The 22,679-nt window shown below is 41.4% G+C and overlaps 1 protein-coding gene across 2 annotated transcripts in view; it reads right to left on the minus strand.

Moving 5' to 3' along the window:
• The window catches only part of PHYHIPL (phytanoyl-CoA 2-hydroxylase interacting protein like), a 112,189-nt gene that overhangs the window by 57,136 nt on the left and 32,374 nt on the right, over positions 1-22,679 (minus strand). The window contains exon 1 of one of the 2 annotated variants that reach the window (XM_030950936.1): positions 882-900. The exons of the other annotated variant lie outside the window; for it this stretch is intronic. The gene's annotated coding sequence lies outside the window, so the exon portion shown is untranslated. Of the gene's footprint in view, positions 1-881; positions 901-22,679 lie in introns of those variants that run through there. 2 annotated transcript variants of the gene reach the window in all.

A 22,679-nucleotide genomic window follows, 5' to 3' on the forward strand; every position in this document is an offset into this window, starting at 1 on the left:
AAAGTTGGCCTTTATACTTTGCCATTAATTAATTCCGTCCAAGAAATTCAAACAAAGATACAAACAAAAAAGTTCTCTAAATACATTACATAAGGCATTCAGAATATTCTAATTCATTCCCCTCCAGGAACACAGCAGAGTCAAAGAATAGTGTACACAGCATGTTTGGACTGTATAAAGAGCACTAGAAACTGTAAGAATAGTTAAAAACCCATTTATTTAAAGCTCTCCATTATAAGAGCTATTGTAGAGTGTTTGCTAATCAATCTACACTTCTGAGTTCTAAACAATTGCAGGCTAAAGGAAGTGTGCTTTTCTTCACTTTCAGATTCAGGAACAAAGTTTCCTATTAAAAGGGAGGAAATGCAAGCAGAAGGCAGAAGACCTCTTCCAAAACTTACTGGAACTTCTGAGTAGTTTAAATATTGGCTAGAAAGTCAGAAACTCTTGTTTGTGATCTGAGAAAGAGACATTTTTTTCCCAATACACCCCATGAACAGCTTTAAGTCAGGTAGAACAACTGTTTTCTCTGGCACAGTGAAGAAAACCTCCAAAATCAGGGGAAACTCATACAAATTACTTAAAAATTGTTTAAAATCTCATTTTCTTGGAATTATCACAACATGACTAAATCAGAAGCTGAGAATATGGGTCAGTGGTCAGTCAGCTTAGTGAGATCTTCCAAGCTGAGTAATCAAAAATGGTTTGTGATTAGAAGTACAACAGCATGAAGTAAGAACAGAGCAGCTATGCCTGCTCAGCCTGAAAGTACATTAAGAGTTTTCTTCTTTTTGAGATTCACTTAGTTCAATTTGTGTAGAAACACAAGGGAAACTTATCACCTCACACCTTTGGCACAAAATTTAGTAGTATTCACTCACCTGAAAACCAGATCTGTTAGACAGGGGAAGAGGCAGAATCACCAATGCAATGTCAGAAAGTAAAAGAAAAAAGAAAGTGAAAAACAGGCTTTGCTGGGCTCCCCACTAGCTCTCAGATGACACCTCCTTCCTTGTCCCTCCCGTGTGACAATTTCTATAAAAGGCCACAGAGCTTAGTTGATACCACAGTGCTATAAGTACCATTAATTTCTGAGATTTCCCTAGGACATTATCTCCTACTCCTAGCTGATTATTCTCTGGAGCCCAACTCACAGAACACTAATTTGTGCTAGGACCTTGTATGGTCATTGTTTTTGTGCAGCCCATCTCATTATTTTCTTGTAATCTTATTTACTGTGCGATGAGACCTAGGAAAGTCCCACATCAAACTACAATTTATAGGACTAAATTCCTAACACTTGATTGTGAACATGCTGCATGAGAAAGCCAATATTTGACATCCTCTTCACTTTTTATTTTGACACAGACCTACAATAATGCACAATCTCAAGAGTTTACATTACAATAACTTGCAGCATTGCCTGAGACTGCTTGAGAAGATGCAGCTCCTGTAAAGGACAGAGATTAATTCCAGCGCCTATATGGGCATAGAGAAGCATATATATTTCTATTTTTCTTTGATCATGTTTGATAACAAAGACTATATTTCCATCATGTAAATTTTGAGGGATTTGAGGGTTGTGTTTAACATGCACTATAATTAGCGCAAGCTGTTTAAATATTCATCAATGCTCTTTAGGCACTGGACCACAGGCACTGAGAGGCAAAAAAAGAAATAATTTCGCTTACATATTGTAGGAGTCAGCTACCGGGAACAATCTAAATTGAAACTAAGAAAAGATCAATGATTTACCTCTTTCCTCCCTATAATAAATACCAAATGTCTGGATTAAGTCTTTTTAATCCACCTGGAAACTGAAGACACAACTAAAACCATACTGAATGCATTGTCTCCCTCACCTAAATATCCCAAACCCAAAGAAGCTGATGCCTGCATTCTCAGAGCTTATCTGTCTGCAGAGCTTTGTAGTCTCTCATTCAAGAATTTGGATTTTCTCTGAGATATGTAGCTTGGAAATTAGTCTGGCACAATATAATCTCTTTTGTTATGTAATTGGAAAACTCCGTATCTTCTTTTAATATTAACATGGGTTTCAGAGGAAAGAGTAAATTCCACTTTTCTTAAGGAAACAAAGCCCATCTGGTCGCACATCTTTGCAATGTACAGACAGATATCCAGGCATAAGGAGCAGGCTCTGCTGTTTGTCCATGAAAAGCAGCATCATGAGATGCTATCTGTATTTTTATTGTGACTACAATTTACAGACCACATATTCTGGTGTGCTGACAGATGAATAGTTCCCCAGCACAGCGTGGGATGATGGCCCATTATACAGCTAAGGGTCTGTAAGGAAGGTTTCCATGACAGCATTCTGTGTATCACTGGTATTTTGGAAATAACACTCAGCTTTGATCTCTGACTTCTACAGGTTTTACTGTTCCCATGAAACATTATATTCAAGCAGAAAAAAAAACAAAACCAAAAAACAACAAGCCAGGGCTAGCATAAATATTTTACATACAGTCAGGAATGCCTAGAAGTGATATTCCTGTGATAAACTGTAGAGCTAAGCGATAAACCACAGAGCTATTTGTTAAATGCACCTATTAAATATCTTTAATTACCTGTTCTACTCTCTGGCCAGGAACCATTCTGTCTTGGGACTTATTCTGGAGTTTTATACTGCTGAATAGGTTCAGACAGCTGGCATTTCCAGCCTGCTGTCTACATTAAAATACAGCATTTTTTTGAAAACAAAAACTGATTCAAAGCCCCAGAGAAGTTAGCTTCAATCCTGGGCCAAAAAAAAAGGGCTTTTCTATACATTAAAACATGATGGTTTTTATGCTCCACAGAGCTGAGGATGAGTTTAGCACTTAATGACAGGGGAAAGTTGGGACAGGAAGGGCCTTAAGAATACTTCACATTTAGATGCTCATAAAAGTTGTTCCAAGTAAAGTTATAATCTCTTTTGCAGCTGTTTATTCCTCTACATTTGGACTGGAATTTCCAAGGGGTCTGAAGGATCTAGATGCCCAGTTCCTACTGAATTTCAGTAGCATTCCATCCCTTAACTCCAGTGGGCTGCTCTGAAGGCTATGAGACATGAAACACAGCCTCTGTAATTAAATAAACAGTGGGGATCTGTGATTTTTCAAGAACAAGGCCACAATACAGGTCTTATATGCAGCACAGGGAGAGGTTCTGTGCAACTGTCTGCTAGTTTGGAAATGAAGACTTTTCTCAATCTGCACATGACTCTGCCAAAGCAAAATACACTATCACATTATGCATATCTGTCTGTAAGCATGTACTTACAATTTATATACAATAAAATATCTAACTGGCTGCAATCTGCTTAAGGAGCTTTTCTCTTAACCATGTGAATTTCAAAGCATAGAGAAAATTGCAGAAGGATTTTAATTGTATACAAGATCAGAGCTTAGATAAACCACCTACATGGATTTTTAATCTTTTGTGGGCAGCCGGTACTTCTTAATCAGTGTTAAAAAGAATTCAATAATAAACACAAACACTGAGTGACAATACAAAAGCATGGACTTTCTGGCACATTTGAACATACGGCAAGAAAAAATTATCTCTGATAAGGAAAAGAAGATGTAGTGTTTCCAAAATGCAGCTTTTATTAATCAATTTCCCCACATTTTTTAGATGATTATGAGTAAAATCTGAAGACTGAGAGAATGGAGTGGTCAGAATTCCTCAGCTGTACTCTCATGGACAGAGAAGAGGCCCACTCACATTGTCCATTCCTAAAGTGAATCCCAAAGTGTTTTTCTGTATCAATGTCAGGCAGGAGCATGAGCCACTGGTGTTCTCCTTTTCTGCATGCTTCTCCATTTCAAGCTCCAAATAATCCAATAAAATATACCAGTGAATGTTTCCATCCTTACAAATATTTTAAATTGTCCTGCACCCTGTCAGGAAAGCAGTTTTGCTGGGGCATACCAAGGAAATGAGCCTTTTGCTCCTGTTTTAAAAATGTACTGATTTAACTCGTGAAAAAGTTAAGTGTAAAGGATTACCTGATATCTTTTGATAACAGGCAACAAGAAATCAGAGCTTCCACAGGAATCAACAAGAACGAGGTGCACTGGTGGCACCACAGTAAACCCAGCACAGCACTTTGCACTGAGCCATGCTACTGCCTAATGATTAACACAGCAAGAATTTGTGTGAGACACCAGGGCTGGGAGAAAGTCTAAGACCCTCAGCACAACCCTAGCAGTGAGGGTACTACATGTGATAGAAATTTGTTGCTTCCCTAAATTTCCAGCAAGGGAAGGGGTGAGATAGAGTCCTGAGGAAAACCCCAGAGATGAAGCAGGGAGAGGCTAAGTTTATTGCACCAACCTACCTCAACCAATGCTAGAGGAAAGCAGTGTTTAATCTTCCTCAGGGTTGGGTAGCATGCACAAGAGACATGCTAGTAGTCTAGGCTCTGGTAATTTTCTTCAAAAGGAAAGGTTGTTCTGAACTTGTAGCCAGCTCTGCTCAGCTACTCACCTGCTTTCTACTCACAAGTTTCATCTTAGACTTGTTTCATGTTCTTTGAAAAGGTCTTAGGTTAGGGCATGGAGCTAATAATGCCAGGGCTGTGGGTTCAATCCCTGTATAGGCCATTCACTTTAGAGTTGGACTTGATGATCCTTGCGGATCCCTTCCAACTCAGAATATTCTGTGTTTCTGTGATTTGGAGAAGTTTGGTCTGTAGGAAGAGGCAGTCTTCAGTTTCTGAGGAATGTTAGTAGTCACGGGAAGAAGTGATGGTAAATTACTTGATGGGATGCACCAGGAATCTGTGTAACTGCATACAGGGCTTTTCATTGCTACCTCAACTCATTTATCAGGTCCAAGCAGCACTCACTTCCATTTTTGTTACTTTACAAAAAAGAACAAATGAAGAGAGGAGAAAAGTGCTGCTCAATCGCTGTCATCCCTATTTTTCTAACCAGGCTTTTGTTTATTCTTTCACACTGTTCCCTATGCTCGTCTTAAGTACAAGATAGCCAGGCTGAGGAGGACATGCATGTAGGCATTTGCAGATTGTCTGGGATACAGAAGCTGGAGAATTTCCCAGGTAAGCAGGCACTCTGAGCCCACAGAGAGGGCTGGCACTTTGCCCTGCATCCCCAGCTCCAGAGACCCTCCTCACATAGAGGGGCAAGTGTTATGTGCCCTACAAGTCTGAAAACTCTCTGTTCCAGTCTTCTTGGGAGCATCCCTTTGGAAAAAGCATGGTACAAAATGTGGGATGACAATCAAACAAACCTACAGTCAAGAGCAAAACAACAGCGTGTCAATAGTGAGTTTTGATGATAAGGTATTTCCAACCCAGACAATCTGGATATGTAACCTGCTCAAGCCAAAGTCAGAAAATAAAAATGAAATATGAATTAACAAGTTGTGAAGGAAGCCAAAGAGGATTTTTGACTTTCTGCCTTTCTTGATCTCTTGGCAGCTGACAAGCTTTTGAGCTGGCAGAGGCTGCCTTACCTATCAGGGCTGTCCAGCCCAAGGAGGGCTGAAGGAAGGCTGCAGAGGGCAGGTACAGGAAAATGGGCAGAAACAGCAGCACTTTTCAGCAAATTAGAGCATGGAAGTGTACAAAGCACTTAGATACCTAATTTTAAAAATTGTGTGTCATAGGAAAGTGAAGATATATGCATCTTGGGAAGAGTTTTACTTCTGCTCTGAATGTGCTGGCAGCATGATATTGTGCACTTGGCAAGTTTCCCTAAAATCAGAACCTTAAATCAATGGGCAATGTATGCCAGTATTTCTTCAGCTCAGAGATGGGCTTCTCTTCTAGGTTTCCTTTTTTAATCTTTTCCTTACTGATGAAAATTTCAAGGAACTTGAGCTCTAGAAAATACATTGCAGACCCCCACTTTTAAACAGATTTCATTTCATAGAAGCTGGTAAAGTCTGGGGCTCCCTCGTTGTTTTGCTTTCTCTCCCAGATTGCAGTGAAACCCAGCTATGTAACATCTGATGCCTACAATTCACTCATCAGCAGCTATTCTGCTTTTTTTTTTTTTCTTCCCAAAGAGAATACCAGGCAGCTCTAATCAGAGTTGATGTAGATCAATGAGAGCTTTTACTTTCATTATATTTAAAGGGACATACAATTTATTGATTTGCGTATCAAATTTTAGCACACGTGTTTTCTCTTTTGTCTACAGTCAATACAGCAGATCTGTAGATCCAAATGTCATACAGTACAAAACCAGAGTAATATCAGGAAGATGATTAGGGAAAGATATTGGCATAGGACACATTTATGTTATAATTTCAAGTTTTTAATATGCAAAGATGACTACTTGAGTGAGAAGTTAGAGCCTTGAAAAAGCATTAAATCTGAATATCCTTGCTCTGTGGGGGTTTATAAAACAGTTGTTTGTTTGATTTAAACATGATGTCCTATTTTTAGATATTTAAAAATGATTTAAAGTTAAAAGCTAATTTATCTTGTGGTGTTGATAATTAGTTGAAAAAAGCAAAGAGCTGTTTGTTTTTTTTGAACAAAGAAAAAGTCCACATACTGTGCTGCCATACATCCTTTGCTTAATATGCCCTTTCCTTTTTGTTTTTCCTGAACAATATGGTCCTATTATACATCTGACATAAGCTTATCACCAGAGTCAGGAATTAGGTAGTATTCACCTCACTGGCCATGTACAGGCATGCACATGTTAGAGATTCAGTCTGACAACTGCCTAGGCTCCCTCTACAGTCCAAGAAGCAGGAAAGGCACCTCACTCCACTTCATCCCCAGCTTGGGGTCCTCTTCAGGGACCAGCTCCACCTACACAACTGACCTTGGCTACTTAGCTGAAATTTGTAAAGCCAATTACAAAAGATATGGGTCCCAGCTACAGTGAAAGCTGCTGCTTTTACTTGAGATCAACTCTGCTTAGTTTCACAGGTCTGACCCAGCCCCAGGGCCTCCCTTCAGCAATGCAGTACAGGTTATTTCCGTGAGATTAGAGCATTCTTACTGTCAGGCAAATGCAAAGGGACTTGCTGAATCATGTCCTCAGTCTAAAAGAAATACTGATGTTCACTTGTTAAACTTTATAAATTATATAACATTCTTTATGGGGTTAATTAACACAGTATTAAGGACAAAGCAAACTGACAGCTCTAGTGTCCCTAACATATGAGAGGATCTTTTAGCACCTTTGACCTGTCCTGCTCCTTTCCTTGAAATGCAGAAATATCATTCATATTTCTTTCTCCTTGGAAGCAAGGAAAAAGAACATGGAATATAAGTTAATACTTATGAGCGACAGCATGATTGTCCACTAAGGAGGCATCATCAGCCAATAATAATTCATTTTTTCAGGGCATAATGTACATCTATCATATGTCTCCTGCATATTAGCAGAGCTGAAGCTGGGGACAGAGAATACCCAGAGTTTTGCTTTTGCTGTGTGAATAAAGGCATGATCCCATGTGAATGACTCACTGCTGTTGTGTAAGCTTGTAAGCATCTTTGCGTGAAAGATGAAGGCTTTTTAGATGAGCCTGCTCGAATCAGTGCCATCCTCCCAAGCTTGAGAACATCATTCTGAAGAACACAGACTTGAAATGCAACAAGATCTGAGCTACAATATTACTGGAAAAGAAATCCACCAAAGATCAGCTAAGAAGTGTTCATTAATTCAATTTAAAATTCAGCTTGGCCATGGAAATGCCTCTGGTCAGGATCCTTTTAAACTACAACTCCAGTCATGCAGCATTTCTGAGGAAAGGTGTGGTCATTCTAAGTCCATTTTAGGGAAGTGGTAGGTCTGAAACACACACTAAAGGGAAGTTACTTTCGTGGTAATATTTTTAAGAATTTGTTTCAACAATAGCAGATTGGTCAATTTCTTTAATTATTATTTGCAGTTTTAAAGGAAACTTTATTTCCCTGCCTCCAGTTTTCACGGAACTTGACCTGTCAGGATGAATGTGTGCTCATATGAAACCCCACAGCATTGCTGTCATAGGCTGGGTACCAACCCCTGCTGCTGTCCTCCTCTGCTCAGCTGCTTGGACAGCCAGGGGAGGAGAGGATCTACCCTGGGAGACCACAGATGCCCTGCCTGCTCCAAGACCCCCTCCCCTCTCTGTGGCTGCTGGCTGTGCCCCCATGTGTTGCCTGATGCATCTAGAGGAGCTACTTGGCTCCCAGGGTGGCACACACCCCTTGCCTGGGACATGGAGGTGTGTACAGAGCCTGGGAAGCAGGGAGGGGTAAAGGTGTCCCATTTGCAGGAGCTGGTACATTCCTTTGTCACAAGACTGAAAGTACATATGGCCTTTATGCACTTAGAGCTGTTATTTCTGGCACTGGTTCCCACTATCTCACCAGTCCTGGAAACCCTATGAGCAGGTACTGCACAGATTACATCAATCACAGCCAAACATGAAAAATCTTGCAAAAAATGTATCATCTTGCCTATGAAGTCTTGCCTAAGAGACGACACAAGAAAGATAATACAAACTTGAGAGACAAAACTTGTTTAGCAGGCCCTTGTTCTTTGCTCGTCCAGGACAATGTGGTGAGCTCTTTGCTTCCCTGGGCAACTGCGCTGAAGCTGGAACACTTCTCTCACACAGCCCAAATGCTGGTTTCCATTTTCTAGAGCTACATAATTCGATTTGCTCTGGTGGTTCAAAAGGTCAGTGGGGAAGGGCTCCTGTGGAAAGGAGAGCGAGCAGCTCTCTCTAACAAATGGGCGCTTGCCTTGGAAAACAGCACATGTCTGTTCACATCATCCAAACTGCTAAAACATCCCACTGAGAGCAAGCCTGCCACAGGAGGAGACTTTGCAGATCTTTCAGTCACCACGAGTTACACAAACATGAGCCAGAAAAAACATTTTGCTCTTAAAAAGGGAATAATTATATATGGTGCTTGATAAAGTTCTTTCTACTAGTTAGTGGAATTGGGAGGGAAAACAGGACCCAGTTGTTTGAGGAAAGCATTCAGATGTAAAATGTGACTTCAGCTTGGTGGTGGTGTTGTGACAGGACAGAGACAAAAGGATATTCAAAACACACAGCTAGGAAAGGGGAAAGAAAAGCTGAATCCCAACTTCCATGTAAGGACAATCATGGTGTGTGAGTTGAAAGGGAACCACCCAGGTCCAAGTCCACATCCAGGGCAACAATTAATACAAAGGCAGCAGTTCTTGTAAAATTTCAATTATGCATTGCTAAGGTAAAGCAAAAGCATTTTCAGATCAAATGAATAAAGGTAAAAAATACATTCCTTTCCACAAACAGAGCAGGTCAAAGCAGTGTTATTCCACAAGCACAATGGATCACAAGAAATGTTCCTCAGAAGTACTGTCCTGCTCTGCTCCCACTGGAGTGAGAGGACTCACTAAGCGAGAAGAATTAGATCTATACAGGAAGCAACAGTCTGCCACATTTATACAGCATCTCTTGTCACAAAGTGTTTGAAAGATATTTAACATGCAGTGTTAGCAAGACCATTCAGCTACCAACGAATAGGAGCATCTTGATAGCCACAACAAGAGTCGACCCCTCTGCCTGGAAGGCTCTGCAGTGGTGGGGCAGGAGAGCCCAGGCACATCCTCCTGGCACACACACTGTGCCCACTCTGCCACCAGTGGTCACCCTGGCTGCACTGAGGGCACCCCAGCAACATCAGCACCCCCAGAAAGCCTGCACAGAAACCCTCAATGCTTTCACTTGTGCACACCTCACTGCTGAGGCAGAATTGTGAGCATGGCAGATGCTGGCCCTGCTGATCTGTAGCTGCTAGAAGCACTCAGAAATGTGGAAGAGAAGTGTCAAATCCACATTGACTGGCAGACAGTGATGTCCTTGGAGCTGTATAATCCTCCTGCTGACTCAAAGGTATACCAAAACCATAAGACTTTTCTGAATAACTGCTCTCTGGACATGGTTTATAAAAGAACTGTGTGGAATGGTACATCCCAGAGCACCATGCTGGGCATAACCTACCAAAGAAGCTGCACTACCTGCTGGGCTTGAGCAGACCCAAAGAAATTATTTAGACCTGAAGTTACCTGTAGGGCATTCTCAGCCTTTTGAGCCCTGTGCTTAAAATGTCTGTTTATGACCTCTTCCCCTCCCACCCAATACAAGAGGAGATAATTAGAATGAAAAAGCCAGATGCTGGTAAGAGAATATTGTGAGGTCAAAATGTTTTATACATGTGGTTGAAAAAATAAAAAGCAGTTACTAAACTGTGGTTTACATAAAGTGCTCTTGGCATTATTTTTTTTAAAGGCACAGCAATCCTAGAAATACTCAAGTTGGGTGGTCAGTATTTTTGTTTCAGTTTCAAGTAACTGGTGGAAAATAGGAACAGACAAGCCATGAAAGCTTAAACCTAACTTTGGCTGCTTTTCTGGCAAGAAATCAGTGCTCAGCCTGAAAATGTTGCCATAGTCTACAAGAATAAAACTGCAGATCAAATGGTATCTCAGAGTGTGTGTCAGTTTTAATGTACAAGGTCTTTATCATGAAGCAGAACTAGGAAAAATAAACCCCAAAACCACTGAGGGCATTGTGGCATTTTTTTTTCCCAGACAGTAACAGAACTCCTGAATGGTGCTATTTGTGGTTTGTGTCTCTGCATCAGGAACATGTGAATTTTGGTTTGTAATTATTCAGACACGGGACAGGAAGTCTGAGCCAAGCATAGGTTTTATTTCTGCTCTGAAACTGCCTTTCATACTTTCTTGAGATTGTTGAGGAATGACCCTCAAATCCTGGAGTGATACTCTGTGTTCTTAGATCAATGTGCAAATACATTAGGAGGAAAATTTTGTCAGAAGCCACCTTTAGTCACTTCACTCACTTTCAACCTTGCACTTCACAACTTTACAAATAAAAAAGAAAAAGTGTTTCTTACAGCAGGGGTAGCAAAGTCCTTGAGAAATGACCCAGGAAAGAAACACTGCAGTGTTTAAAGAGAAGCTTAAACAAACACATATCATAAATGTGTTTAAAGCTTCAGGAGCTCAGCTGGAGCTGCTGCTTTGCAGCTGGGGAGGCAGAGGATGGCTGTAAGGCTGTCCAGGCAGCACTTGAAGGTGAAGGAGCTCAGTATCTCCCTGTTCACCCTCACCAGGGCAGGAACTTTGGCTTATGTGCTGGGGGAAGTCCCAGAACTGACACCCCCTAACCAGCCTAACCTGAAATTTAGCCCTACCTAGAGGTGTTTTGCTCATTATAACAATAAAAATCAAAGGAAGATTAAAAGGAGAGGAATCACCTGTCACCACAGGTTATGAGATATTCAAAAACCTTTGTAGGTTCAATTGAGTTCAAAGCAATGTTTGCTACCCTGCTGACACAATTCGTTTCCCCGCTTTCTTGTTTTGGGTATTTGTGCTTCAGCTGCAGCTCTGTCCCTTTCCTGCACAGTGGGCCATCTCCCTCCATGGCTGTGTTCCAGCAAAACGAAAGCTTGCACATGGGAAAAATGACAAAATTCTACCTTGTTCCCAAAACCTTTCATCTAAAGTCTTGACTGTGTGCAAAAGGTAGCAAATGTATCCAGGCAGCCATTTTCTGCACTCCCAGCACAGTCAGGGCTTCTGGGTTTCTAGAGTTCAGCTGTGGTTGATTCTTCATAAATACTGCTGAGTTCCTTCCTCTGCCTGCAAAGGGGCAGCTCTGTGTCCTCATTTTCACTACTAGGATGTTTTTGAAAAACTCACCATTATTTTGTACTTTGAAAACATGCTGTCTCTTCAAGCATAAAATTTTGGCACAGATAGACCCTGGGGCTTTTATACAGTAAATTGATCAGATTATTTTGTTTAAAACTATTGTTCTGAATACAATTAGAATTTCTGGCTCTTGGACTGTGTTCATTTTGGCCTCATCACAGCTAAAATTCTGACTTGAAGCCCATATAAATATTTGCCCTTTTAGCATTTATTTTGATTCTAATCATACTCTTAGTTTGGTTCCCTTTTTTTAAAAGAAGAAAATACATATAAATCAGATTAAATAGATCACTTTGCTACAGTTTTGCCATGAATGTCTGTTCTGCAGGGCAAGATATCAATGCCAGATTTTTCCAGCAACCTCTGTAGACATTTACTCTACTGTCCTGTAATTGCTTTAACATGTATTTTCTTGCACAAGCTAACTATTCACCATTAATTTTATTAGCAGGAAGACTCTGCCTAATGTTCAAACTCCAGAAATTTCTACACTCATTCGTGTTTACTGGAATACCCCAATCAGTCTTAGCAAATTTAGTACTGTGCTGTGCAAACAGGCTGACCTCCAGCACCAGAGCCTTGCAATGAAATCCCAACAGGTTTGAGGCACATACCTCAAGCCTATTCAGAAGAGATCCATTTCAGCCTTTAAGCACGTGAATCTCTGACACTGATTTATCCAAGAACGGTGTTTTCCTGTTCACTTCTGGAGGCAGATTTGGATAAAATGAATGGCTGGTAAATTAATATATGTCTGGCTTATAAAAATGGAGTTCAGGTTTTTCTAAAAAAACAAAATCCATTTTTGGATGGACTTCAGCCTGTGGACTGACTCCCCCCACATTCCCAGGTGTGCTTTGGCATTTTGTAGTGAACTAACCCAGGACAATAAGACGGAGCCTTTAAACTCAGCTTGGCTGGTTCAGCTGAGTAATTTTTCAGCGCGCTCACAGTGGCAGGCACTCTCTTTCCCCGGTGTACAGAACAAAAGTTAGCATTTACAGCGATGCTCAGGCTGCACGCTGCTGTGCTGTTCCCGGAGCCCGGCAGGGCACGGCAGGGGCAGGGCCAGCCCCCGCGTGGAGCTGCCTGCGGCAAGGTGCAGCTCCCGGTGTGCACGCACCGTGTGTGCCTCGTGGAGCACAGCACGTGCTTGAGACCACCTAATTTAAAACATTGGCACAGAAATTTATCACGATTAACATGAATTATTGCCTGCCTTGCCAGTTTCTGCAGTGCAATGGAAGGTTTATTGTGGTCAGGACAGAAACACTGGAAAACCTACAGTGTTGCGTACTCAGAGCAGCTGCTCTGCAAACACACACAGCTCGGGTGATCTGGCTTTAGGGTTGGAAATGCAGGGCTTTGCAGAAGGCACAAATCCCAAAACTGAAATGTGAGAATTGATACACCACAAATTTCTTTTGCCATATGCCACAGCTGCATCATGAGCTAGCTGAGATTCCCCAATGCATCACTCAAGATACTATTTGGTGTCTTTGCTCTGAAAACTTAAAAAAATAAAAAAACCTCAGTACACAAGGCACCCCATTTTTACCACAGCTTTTGGGAGAGGGTGAAGGAATTTATCAGAAGCATATTTAAAGGAAAGTACAGATTTTTCTAGCTTTATAAGATTTTGGGGTTTTTTTTAAAACAGAAAAATAAGCCCATGTTTCAGTCAGTTCAACATATTATACAATGATGAATATGCTGGAGCTCATTATTATAGCCAGTGATGTTTCTAGTGTTCTTTACTCAATACGAGTGTATCTATGCTAGAAGGATATAAACAAAGGGCCAGATGGGGAAAAAAGCAGACATTATAGCCAGACCTGATTATGAAAAGCTCCAGAGCTGAATCCAGTGACTTTTTGTCAGACTAGTGAATGCTATGCTGAAAGGCAGCCAGTAAGGAACTGGATACTTCGGGGTAGCAGAATATGTCACTTTCTTGGATATCTTTTTCCAGTTGTGACTGTTACTGTTAAACAGTCCTGTCTTACTATTTGCATTCATCTGGCTGCAGCTTCCAGCTGATGATCTTCCTCATGCCTCTCTCCTCTAGATTCAAGAGCCCATTAGAACCCATTAAAGTATTTAAATGCCGTAATCAAGTTGCCCCTCAAGCATCTTCCTGATGTACTGCATAGATTGAGCACCTTAAAAAATCTCTCCCTGGAAGGCATTATCTCTAGCCCTCAAGTGAGTCTGGGAATACTTACATCACTCTGCTTGCCTCCTAACAGCTGGCTTTTTTATTGGTTTTCTTTTTTTTTTTAATATGTCCTCTTTTTAAAACCATGATCAGACCATCTTCCCCAACACCAATTTACCAAGAGTATACAAAACCATATCACACATTTTCTCCTAATTATTATGCCTCCTTCAGCCATCTGGGCATTTTTTCCCCAGGGCTGAATACATATTAGCAGTTACATATGAAATATTGTCTCAGGTGCCTGTTATATCCAGCAATAGACACAGCACCCCTTTCCACAGCTGTAGCAGTCAAGACTTGTTCCTAAAGATGAATTCTTCAACTGAATCACTCAAGCAGTTTAGGCAGTGGCTCAGATATTTCTGACACTCTGCTCCTCCTGTTATTTAGTATTCTACCAGTCACTGTGTTATCCCATTTTTAATGCTTACTCTCAGACTATGGAGAAACTGCACCTCCCATTGAACCTGTGCAGTGAGGTCCACTTTACAGACTTGATTTTGCTATGCTGATTGAAATATACACTGCAGTCAAAAAGTAAACTTAACCAGAGGCTGAAATCAGCTTTGTCTGACCACAAGAATTACACTGTTAAACTTCAGTTCTCTGCGTCAGAAATCTTTTTCCTAAGATTTTTCTTGCTTGTCTGTACAAAATGAGAACTATACCATTTTTATGGAAATGTCATTAAGTAAATTCCCTGCTCTTACACAATGATGGTGATTTCTTCTGCTGCTCTTTTGCATTTCAAGACTTTTAATGTATGCTGTTTGGTTTTCCCCCACTTCTTCCTTTCTATGTTTGTAATTTCTTACTTCGTTTTCTCATAAAGTAGAATATGCTTTTAGCTAGAACTACATTTTCATGTAGCCAATGGATACTGGCTTTTTGTCCATCTAGAAAAATTTAGAGATCTTTGAGATTTCTTTGATGTTTTGTGTGCACACGTGTCATAGTTGTCATTATTTTTGTTCAGCCCTGATAAAGCAGACCTTGGGGGTCAGTCACCATAGACATAAGTGCTTGGGACTGGTTCTCTCTCCACTGAATCATATCCGTTACTGATGTAATCAGGATGTGATCATCACCTTCTGTGTAAACACTGATTTCTGGCCCACCAAGTGACTCCTTTTGCTCCTTATAAATTAGAATCCCATTGCAGCTACTGAGTTTAAAGATAAAGACATTTTGAAATAGAAATGTGCCTTTAGAATTGGGAACTTTAATAATGCTCGACTTTAGGTGCCTAAGAACTATGATGTATAAGTTTAAGGGTCAAACTGGCCTTCCCCTGTAAACCTTGATCTTTTCACCGCATTTTGGAGAAGAACTTGGGAAATTATGTATCATGTTCTCTCATTTTATTTATGATCCACAAAAGGTCCTCCACCAGTATCTTCTGATGGGCTTTACAGCAGCAATGCATTTGAATCAGAACTAATCTGTTCTCATTCACCAATGTAATTAATACAAGCAAAAGTCTGTATAATACCTAATTAGCAGACACATGCATTATCAGAAAACTCATTCAGATTCATCCCCTTCCAGGCTCCTAATTTTCCCAAAATATTATCTGAACTCTGTGCAGACCAAAGGCTGTTGATAAACTTGGCAAATTAAATGGTTCCAGCTACCTCAGTGCAGATAGCTCTATTCTTCATGGCTTAAAATCCTATCTGCAAAATCCTATGACTTAGAAACACTGTCACAGAAGAAAAAGATAAGCTGCTTATGGTAGTTGGAAAGTCATGTTAGATTACAGTGGAATTTGACTGTTTTCCTGGAGGAAATCCACATGTGTGTCAATTGTAGCAGCTAGAATTGGGTCTCCTGGTTATTTATGCAATTGGGGTAAAGAGAAAATTCCCTGCACAAGCTAAAGCTGGGAGGGCAGCTGCTGTTTCCCTCCCTGGCAGCACAGCACAGCAGCCTGCTGGGCTTCTGCAGCCATGCCCCCACCTGTGCTCAGGACTTTTTGCACAAGTGAAGTGCAACTGGAAAACTGCTAAGCCAGAACCCATGAGGGAGCTTCTCTTTACTATGCCTTGGTGCAAAGCTGTGCAGTTCATTTTATGAATGACTAGTACATTGCATGACTATTTCTATTTTTATTCCCTGTTTCAGATGACAGATTATATAAATGTGTTGGTACAGCTTCACGTACAACACAAAATAACTGAGTTTTCAAGCAGGTTATTCTGGAAGCTCAGCAAAGGAAACAATGATCCCAGGGAAGAGCTAACATGAAGAGGAGAAAGAGGCTCAGATCAGTGTGTGAAGGTAAGATCAGGGAGACAGCATGATCTATTAGGAATGTAATTTCTGCCTGCAATTGCCTTCTTTCATTCTCAGTGCCAAGTGACACTAAGTGTACAGAGACCTGATAAACACGCCCTGAAGAGAGCAGGGAATACAAGGCACCTCAGTGTGCACTCACAGCCCAGGGGAGCCAACTCTGTCCTGGGCAGCATCAGAAGAGGGGCCAGAAGGTTGAGAGAGGGGATTCCACCTCTCAGCTCTTCCCTTGTGAGACCCCACCTGGAGCACTGCAACCAGCTCTGGGATCCTCAGAACAGGAAAGATGTAGACCTGTTAGAGTGGGCCCAGAAGAGGCCAACAAGGTAATCAGAAGGCTGGAGCACCTCTCCCACGAAGGCAGGCTGAGAGAGCTGGGGTTGTTCAGCTTTGACAGTGGAAATCATTATGTGCTTTGAGACCATGCTGCCTGACAAGCACGAGGGTGATTTGTGTTTGAAAGCAGCTTAGTGTTTAACCCCCAAAAAAATGCACTCAGAATTACCTGCTTTTCAGATGAGACAGGTAAGTAGGGTGCACACAAACCATGATGTGCACTGCTTGTTTTTCTGGAGACTGCATCAACCAGGAAACCATTTCAGAACACCTGATGTAATGAAGCCTTCAGACAAGGACAGATGTCATCAAGCCGTGTCATGGGATTAAAGTCAGAGGTTAAACTGGCAGCATAAAATGCAACAAATAGGCAAAGAAAGAGCTGAACACCCATAATAAAAACATTATAGGAGACAGATGATTTTATTGTAGCTTACAATGAACAGGAACCAGCATCTGCACTGAAGCAGAAAAAGCAGTGAGGGAACACCAGCCCAGTGACTGTGACTGCAGACTTGCTGAACTCATTGAGAGCCATGACAAGAAAGGTATAAGCACATGATGCAAGATTAATGATGCTGCCTGCAGGAGAAATTTGGAAGCAAAAATTGCCAGAGGAAGCAAGAACTAAAATGATATTACTTAAAATATGTGTAAGCAAAGTACATTGGCAAATAAAGAGGCCCTGCGAATACCAGAGGAAGTACCCTAGACATTAGGGAAGCACCCAGACAGAAAACCCTGTATCACTGTATCAGCACGCTGCCCTGCACCAGGAATCTTGAAGGAAGGACATTGACAAATGACTGCATGCTTGGACAAGTAAATCAAGTTTTCTACTCATGTATGCCACAGAAAGCCACAGCAAAGAGGTTCTCGTGTATTTTTCACCCTGCTGTGCTGTCTGCATTTCAGCTGGGAAACCACAATTCAATTCAATAAAATGGTGAACCACTCATGCCAAAATAACAAATTGGAAGTCCTAAGAAACAGGGTTCAGCAAAATATGTGCTGGAGCAGACAGATATCTGATCTAATTTTTAACCCTCCAGCTTTCCCAAACCTTGTTTATGTATTAGGCCAGAGAGGAGATATAAGGTTAAATAAACAAGGGATTTGGTTTTTTCCTTTTAATATATGCTCTGATCAAAAACTGGGATGAAATTTCTGTGCTGTAATTGGCAATACTCGAAGCATATTTCCTTTTAGAAGTCAGTGATTAGTTAAAATATCACTCTTCTCTATGGCCCACAGTCAATCTCTAAAACAAGCTACATGAGTGATTTTCAAGGCTTTTATTATTTTTGGCTGTTTGCAGAAATTTTTCATCTATGACTTTTCAAATTGAACTGGACACTTTCAACTGACATGACAAACTTTAGGCAGGATGTCTTGAATCCCCACCTCCTCTAGTCCTCATGCTATCTGAAGAAAAAGCTGAAATCCTTTCACAAGCTGCAGGCATGACAAGTCAGCACTGATTGCAAAGAATAGAAACAAACTCCTGCTCTCAGGCTAGTTTCTGATGGACAGCAGAAAAGGAATTTCTGAAAAAGCCTCCTAAAACACCAGAGTAAAAAAAAAAAAAAACCTGTGTTAGTAACACAAATAAATTTGTTCTGCACCCATAAGGGAAAGAAAGCATTTTTTGCACATCTCTTGACAATTTTCTGGTAAATGCCTTGACCCCAAACATCACTGTTTTCTGTCCTCTTATGTTCCCTTTTGGCAGGTTGAGCAGTGTGTTGGTGGTACACCCTGCTCTGTTCTGTCAGTTCTGCCTGTGAATGACAGCTTGTTTCACTGGGGTGTGAGCAGCCGGTCATCTGGCAAGGACTCGCAAAGACTCCAACCCAAAAAGCCAATCTCTTCCTAGCTCTAAGCCTGCAAGGCTTTAATGAGGTCTTGTGGAGAAGCAGCAGCTATCAGAGATTCATTAAAGATGGGGACATCCTCACACAACTACTAATTGCTCCAACTCACTAGATTGTGTTGTTTGTGAAAACTGGAGCCTGCAAAGTGATTCTCTCAATTTAAATTTTTGTAATGCTTTGTGCCTGTTTTGAAACTTTCCCACTCTGCCCATGAATCAAAGCACACAACAGTTATATTTTCTTTTTCATAATGACAGAAGAGAGTTATTCTGCTGGGATCTGTGCATAACCCTGTCTAGATAAATATTCAGCTGTTGAAAACTATGCTATTGTTACCTTTCTGAGAAATAATGATGAGGGTATCATCAATACTATGTCCTGTCTAGTGTATAACTATTGGAATACAACCTTTCTAAATATCCATGTGGAAAATATTTTGCTCCTACAGGTCTGATTAGAGTAAAAGCCTAGCCTTCTAAGAAGGGTTGTGCAAGTCACTACTGGATCAAAATTTATTTCCTCAGTGAAATAAGAAAGTCTCTAGCATATATCAGTTTTGATCGCATTAAAAAAAATCTGTTCATCTGCTCATGCTTTTTATAAATGCAATAACTTCCAGTTTACCCAAACAGTCTTTAGTTCTACCTTGTAAATTCATTAAAATATGGCACTTGTCATTTATAACCTACCTATCAAAGTTTATGTTTGAGGGTGTTTAAATTAAGGACTATATAGACAAGAGCTGTTAGTACCGCTCCCTTTGCTTGGAAATACACGTTAGAATCAAGCCAGTGGGTTTTACCTCCAGTGCTGGAAAATTATCTCTCAAGCTGCATTTCTACAGACAGATAACAACCTGTGAAACCGAAGCTCAAGTAATTCCATTAGAAGCATTTGGGGATAATATCAGCAAAGAGTTTTGTAAATTAAACACAGCAAGAGATTTTAGATCTCAGAGGGCCATGTTCAGAACAGGCAAGTGGCAAGAGATGTGCACCTGTATCTGCCAGCTAAGCACAGGTGACATGGTACCTGTGAAAATTTACCTCCAGCCCTGTCTTCCCCTCACCTGACCGACTCACTCAGGCAGCACTTGCACCTGACAGGCACAGGGCTGACTGGTTTTCCTTGTTTTCCTGGGTTGTTTTTCTTCTCATGGAAATATTTTGCAAATACGAATTGACACCCCAAGTGGCTTTTTCTAGCTTATTGTAAGAACAGACTTGAAAGAGGGGCAGATTCCTGATCTGAAGGAGGAGCAGAGCTTTGCTCCGTGGTGCAGATTTGCCTTGAAGTGTCTCACTGGGCCATCTGTGATCTCTGCTCTGAAGCTGAAGATGCTTTTGAAATAGCAGCTATGCAGATGCCCTATTCAGATGCTGAGAGTCTGCATTGGTTTAACTGTTTCTAGAGAAAGAGCTGAAAAGCTCTGCTGTGCTGAAAGGCTGTCTAATGTCCTTCATGGAATGATCATGGTTAACACCTTTGCACTCCAGGAGGCTCCAACTGACCAGAAGGATGTTTACCTGAATAGATAACAGTGTGTTGTGTGGGTCATAGCTATGAAATAATCCTCTTTTCCCATGGAAAGGGCATCAGAAACCTTCTGCCCTCCTTGCAAAAATGTGAAATAAACACCTATGCGGCTAAAAAATAGGCAGAACAAAGCCCCTGAAATACAGCTATAAAATCTAAAACTACAGCTCATAAAGGTCAGGCTGTCCAGGTATTCAACAGGGAGACTTGCACTTGCTGCTGTGGAGGCACTGGCTGAGCATTTAGCCTCAGTCCCTCACCAAACTGCTGTGAGGTGCTGGGTTGCTGCATCCCCACAGAGCTGTGCCCCAGCTGAGACTTGGACCCCTGCTATGCTTTAATGCCCTCTTCCCACTGGAGGATGATTTTGGCTTCCAGCTAAATCTGTAGAAAATTTGTAATACCTGAGAACTAAAATACTTTTCACGGCATTTTGAATGTGTCACAGATTTTACCAAAGGAAGGACAGGTCAGAAACAACACTCTTTGGAAAAGCAATGGTTATCACTAAGTCTCCTTTGCTTTCCTAGTCCCTGAGGGTCTGACAGTCTTAGTAAAGCAAGATTTCCTTGCCTCTGGGTTTGTCACTGAGCTGCTAGATATAGCCTAAGAGAGCAAAATCCATTGCTGCTGTGCAGGAGCTCCCTGGCGAGGCCTCATCAGCCATCCTCAGCAGGTAGCCACAAGTGGTGTTGCCAGGGTGACCTCTTGCCAGCAGCCTTGTCATCTGCAGGGACAGCCACGGCTTAGCTCTGGCTGGTTACAGCAATTAGACTTTGACAGTGTAGCACCTAGCCAACAGCTCCATAATGCAAGGCTTTAGAGAGCTCCCTGAGACAGGTGAAGCAGCCTCACTTCCAAAATGGTTTGCAGTCCATGGGAAGGTAGCCAGAGCTCCCAGGTGCAGAGTTGTGCTGTAAACCACCAAGGGACATAACCTGGGGGGGCAATCCACAGCAGACACACAGGAGCATCCAAGGGTAAGTGAGGAACACACAGCTCCCCAGAAATCTCCTGGGGGAATCTGCTTGTACAAGGCATTCAGTCAAAAACAGAACAACAAGCACATGTACAAAATCCCCTTACAACTTCCAAAGTGGGAGAAGAATGCTATCTCCCTAAGTATACTGCATGGAGTGCAGTGCTGTCTTAGCACTCACTAAATGACTCCAATTTTGTTTTACACACTCTTCTAATCTACTTGAAGTGGCATCTTTTCTTACAAATATTCAGCAAGGCACCTGTCCTCCTGCTGCATCCTAGAAATGTTTGCACAGTCCCTCGAGACTGGGCTCAGGGCCTTAGTGTAGGCTTTTACTGTATAAAAGTAGATGACTAGCATGCAAATACAGGTACTTCCAGAAATTAAAAGGCAAAACCAAAACACACTATGTTTTCAAGAGGGTCCATATAGTGAAAAAAAAGTAAAACCTCCATGCTGTAAGACAGCAAAGCTACACAGTTAAGAGTAAGCACAGGGCTGTTTCTAGAAAGTATTTTAACACAGCAGTCATGTTGTAAAACCTATTCTAACCAGTGCTGAGAAAATCAAAACAGAATTGATGCAAAGAGGACAAATGTGGTGGGATGAGTTAAGGGAATTAACATAGCTAATAAGAAGCATGCAGAATAAATTAACTATGATAGCTAATTTATCTTCAACAAACACATTTATATGTAGGATTACATGAATGAAGGAGACAAGCAGATTTTAACTCTCTGCAGGTAAATGTTCTCCCATTTGCATTTGCACTGACTCTCACGCTGCTTTATCTACAATAAATTATAAAGAGGATGACAAAAGTCCTTTTCCTCAGCAGTGCTAGAGGGAAAGGTGCTTTGTCCAGTCACCAGAGATAATCACTAGCTGTGTTGCTCAGCTTCCCTGTGCCACCTCTTGCATCTGTGCATGAGAGATGGGAGCTCTGAGCCTCCTAAGTAAATTAGTACCACCACAACACAAATTAGAGGCAGGAGATGCAGAAGTCCTTCAATCAGAAGAAGTGCAAAGACAAGCATGAGAAAGTGGAAAGTAAATTTCCTTTGCTTCATTCCTTAAAAATGTTGTGACCAGTGATATTTGATATTCTTGCCATACTGAGGGACAAAAGCACAGGCTTAGGGGCTGCAGCAAGGAGAGCCCCCTCCTTGAGCAGGGCTCCAGGTGCCCTGGAGAAAGCCACAATAATTCTCACAGACACCTCAAAGTGCTTCTATTTAAGCAAAGGGAAAATGGATTTGACAACAACATTTGCAGCTTGAGAATCAGGTGTTCAAAATGGATATTCTGCCATTAGAGTGGATGAGCACTTGAGTCCACTCACTTAAGTATTCAAGATGCCATCTGCTGTCTTAGCTGGTATTTTTCTTTTCTCACTCCCCTTTTAAACAGTAGTTCTGGTTAACAATATGTCACCTTCTATCAGTGTATATGGCAGCCTATACCATGTAGACAGTGTTCTGGACATGAGCTGCAGGGTTCAATTCCACCTCAAAACAACCCCTGAGAGCATCACGCCCTTCAGCCAGCACTCAGCAGCATGTATATCACCTTGCAGAAAGGCCATGAAGCCTCTGGCCACCAGGGGCAGGGTCTGGCCCCAGATGACAACAAATTAAAAAGCAGAGCACTACCAAGAGACACCATAATGACTTAGATACCTCTTGAGGATTTAGACAGGCAAGAGTAACTTGCTTTTTGCTCAG

The sequence above is a fragment of the Camarhynchus parvulus genome, chromosome 6, assembly GCF_901933205.1.
Source record: "Camarhynchus parvulus chromosome 6, STF_HiC, whole genome shotgun sequence".
NCBI classification, from domain to species: Eukaryota; Metazoa; Chordata; class Aves; order Passeriformes; family Thraupidae; genus Camarhynchus; species Camarhynchus parvulus.